The sequence below is a fragment of the Nematolebias whitei genome, chromosome 7 (assembly GCF_014905685.2).
Source record: "Nematolebias whitei isolate Nwh7 chromosome 7, NemWhi1, whole genome shotgun sequence".
NCBI classification, from domain to species: Eukaryota; Metazoa; Chordata; class Actinopteri; order Cyprinodontiformes; family Rivulidae; genus Nematolebias; species Nematolebias whitei.
In genome coordinates this window covers 45,165,724-45,169,717 of record NC_056504.1, presented here as the reverse complement: position 1 = coordinate 45,169,717, position 3,994 = coordinate 45,165,724, and positions in this window count along the sequence as shown.

The following is a 3,994-nucleotide window of genomic DNA, read 5'->3' as shown; positions in this document are numbered from 1 at the left end:
ATAGATATAGAGAGATAGAGATATAGATATAGAGAGATAGAGATATAGATATAGAGAGATAGAGATATAGATATAGAGAGATAGAGATATAGATATAGAGAGATAGATATAGAGAGATAGATAGAGATAGAGAGATAGATAGAGAGATAGATATAGATAGATATGATTAAACCAATAATACAGCTCCCACTATTTCTGACCTGATTCCATTTAGAACTTGTACTTGTTTTTTTGTTTTTTGTTTTTTTTCTGTTTTTTGGGGGGGGGCGGGGTTGTAATATTGAATAAAATTGTATTTATCCTGATGCATGCTCAATAATCCAGGTAGAAAAATCTAAAAAAGTTAAATCTGGGCCTCTGGACATTCAAAAAAAACAAAACAAAGCAAATCAACACAATTTTTTTTTTTTTTTTGTGTTGATTTGCTTTGTTTTGGTTTTTTTGAATGTCCAGAGGACCAGATTTAACTTTTTTAGAAAATTGTATTTACTTGGGAAAATACTTGTTTTTTTCTCACAACAGGCTGTATAGTGTGAACTTGTAAGGATCCTATTTACTTAAATCAACCGATAAATTGTACTTTTAGTTTAAAAAAAAAAGTTATAGTAAAAGAATAGAAATGCCTTTTTAAATGTATGTTCCTTTCAAAAATCTTGCCATATACATTATTGGAAAATTCTGAAGTATGTGGTTAAATTGATCATATGCAGTTACACACGAGTACTTTACTGTACAATTTGGCCTAGATTCTCTTAGACCAAAGACACTTTTTTGTCGGCGCTCTATTCGATGCTCTGCAAATGACAAAAAAGCTGTGTATTGAATAAAGGAGAGCCATAGAGCGTTTCATGAAAACTGGTAATCTGGGTGGCATATTTTTCTTTTCCTACTTAATCTGGAAAAAAAAAAGTGCTGCACAGAATGAAATGTTCCCATTCCTGTGTTTTAGGACCACAGAGCATTTCGTAAACCCTGTCACAGCAGATGCCTCCACCACAAAAGGTCATGTGAGATGGTTGCAGACAGCATGAAATTGTAAGTGAAGAAAGAAGATCTAGTGTTAAATAAAGCTGTGCAGCACAAACTGGGTAAAGAAATGGACTCATAAAATATCAGTTTTGTTTAAAATGTACAGCTTTGTTACATGAAGAGATTAGTACCTCAAACTTTATCCTGTTACAACTCAATGTGATTATCTGCATAAATAACAGCCAAATGGAAATAAAACTTCAGTTTGCTTTGTTTTCCTGCCCCCGAGTGGTGAGCAACATCATTACCAAAAATGTTCACTTGAGATTAAAACTTGAAATTCATGAATATTGATTTTGGTTCAAAAGTATAAATAGAATTGGGGGTGAGGTCATAAAAATGATATCCTAATTTGCACTAACATCTTGTAATGTATGTCAAACTAATTTAAACCATGTGAAAAGCTCAAAAAGCATGGAGGCATTGGCGACGGATGGAATTTTCCTCCTCTGCAGGGACATCCCATGTAATTCACATGAACCCTGCAATTCGGTTGACTCCTCTACCACACACACACACACACAAACACAACATGACATGCACATACCTTTACGCATTCTGAATCTGTTTATGCTTTGCAAGTGACACCAAGGCCCGTTTGCTGACCTATATTCAGAGCAGGAGCTCCGACTCGGAAAGCTTCCAGGTCAAAGGTCATGAGGAGCCTGACAAAACAAGGCAGATTACAAAAGGGGAGAACAAAAAGTCTTGTTTATGTCATGTGTGCGGCAAGCTCGACTTGTAGGAGCGCAAACGACACCGCTGGCATGAAGCTCCAGAGTCAGTGGGATGACTGCGGTGACTCAAAGTGCGGTACAGCTGAGTATTTAAGTCACGACTTAGCTGTTTAAATGTGAAATTGTAAATGATTTAATGGAGAGTAGGCTCTATTGTGTTAGACTAAGTGTGACACATTACGCTGGCGTAGAGGAAAATCATTATTGAATGATTCAAATTAAATGCAAGGACAGCTTTCCAGAGGCTGCATTTAAATTTATTAACTGCATTCATATTGTTGTATTATTATTATTATTATTATTATTACACTATTCCTATTTTATAATGAACGTTTATTTAAGTGTCCTCTTTCAATGCTGGATGAACATGGGTTGAGTTGCACAGTCCGCAAATCAATGTATCTACGCTAAACTGAATGTTACTGCGGTGCTGAGGTGAGATGATTTTTATTTTAAAACGGAGCAATAAGGTTTGAAATTCAGATTACTAAAGGAGGACTTTATAGAAATAACTTAAATAATTAAAACGTGTCATTATTGTGAGCGGGGGGGAAACACCTATAAAATCAGCTGGCGTGTTTTAAATGTGAACAAATAAGCAAAAACATGAGCATTTTGTTTGTGCTTGATGCAACCAGTTTAAAATCTGTTTTTATTCTACTGACTAATGGCAACTGGAAGCGCGTGTCAAGATGGTTTGAACGCTTAAAACATTTTTATTTTAAATTAAAAAAAGAGGAAATGGCTAGAATTTTACAATTTTGATAACAGTGTAGAGAATTTAGATGTGATTTTAGCACAAAATGCTTTTATTTTCTCAAGTAAAATTCTGTAAGCATTTGTTTTGTGTGACAAAAGATAAATAAATAAATATAATATAATATAATATATATTACAAGGATGTCATTCCTAAAAAATGATATGTGGCTTTAAATATTGCACTACGCCTGAATTCATTGTCATTGTTTTGTATTTTTTAATTAGTTGGATAAAATAGAATTGATCAATAATTCTACATGTGGTCCTATTTTGTCTGACTATGTACAAAAGAAAATGTATACATTTTTTTGCATGAATGTGGTGAAAATGGCAAAAGTGCATTTTCTTCTAATGCAGTCGCTGATGTTAGCAAAATATATGCATGTAATGTTTTTCCCACTGGCAGGCAGCTTTGTGGTGAGCTTCTTTCAGATTGCTGATCATTTGTCCAAAAGTCTTGTTTAAAAATTCCATCTTTACGCTGCAAAAAAAATGTTTTATTTCAAAATACACTTTCCTTCCCATCAAGGTCGAATGTTCCCTCTCTTTAAAACCAGTCTGAATCAAAGTGTAATTATTTTATTTTCAGTGCGCTGAACGAACGGCGCACATATTTGTTGGCGTTCCAAAGCACACTGAAGGAAGCACACAGGAGGCTTTGTGTGATTCAGTAATTGAGTGTCACATGTCAGTGAATTTGCTGGAATCTGTTCCTCACGTAAAAAGCTCTAACTTATTGCTCACATGTGTTGCAGTTTTGAAGCGTTCGGCCAACTGGCAGCAGTTGATCTCCTAATTTTCCCACTCTAATGCTTCTTGGCTTGACGTTGTGCCAAACGGTACAACCTTCTTTTCTTCCTCATCCGCAAACCATCACAAGCGGAAACATAGCATCCTGAGTTTTCCACAGGCAGATAACCTGATTGCAATTTTGCATCAAACATAGAAAACCCTGTCATTATTGTTGTTGTAAAACCGTTGTATGAATTAAACTTAAAACAAGCCAACAGTGTGTTTTTTATTATTATTATTCTCCTGGAAGACGTGAGAACTAAGCAGATTAGCAGCATATTTAAAATACAATACCAGGACTATTTGTCACATCTGCATTTTATTGCCTGTAGTTTATTATATTCATATAATTTTAATTTAACAGCATGGCAACATGAGACGGTCTGATCTTTTTCTTTTTCCATTTGAAAGCAGCTCCTCTCCTTGAGTTTGCTGTTATTAGACCTCTGACTCTGAGACCAGATGTGAAATTGGAGTAGTCCTGCCATCTAGAGGTAATAAACTGTTGGCATGAATTACAACAAGAACAACGACAACAAGAACAACGACAGCAACAATAATAACAAGAACAACGACAGCAACAATAATAACAAGAACAAGAACGACAGCAACATTAATAACAAGAACAAGAACAACAGCAACAATAATAACAAGAACAAGAACAACAACAGCAACAA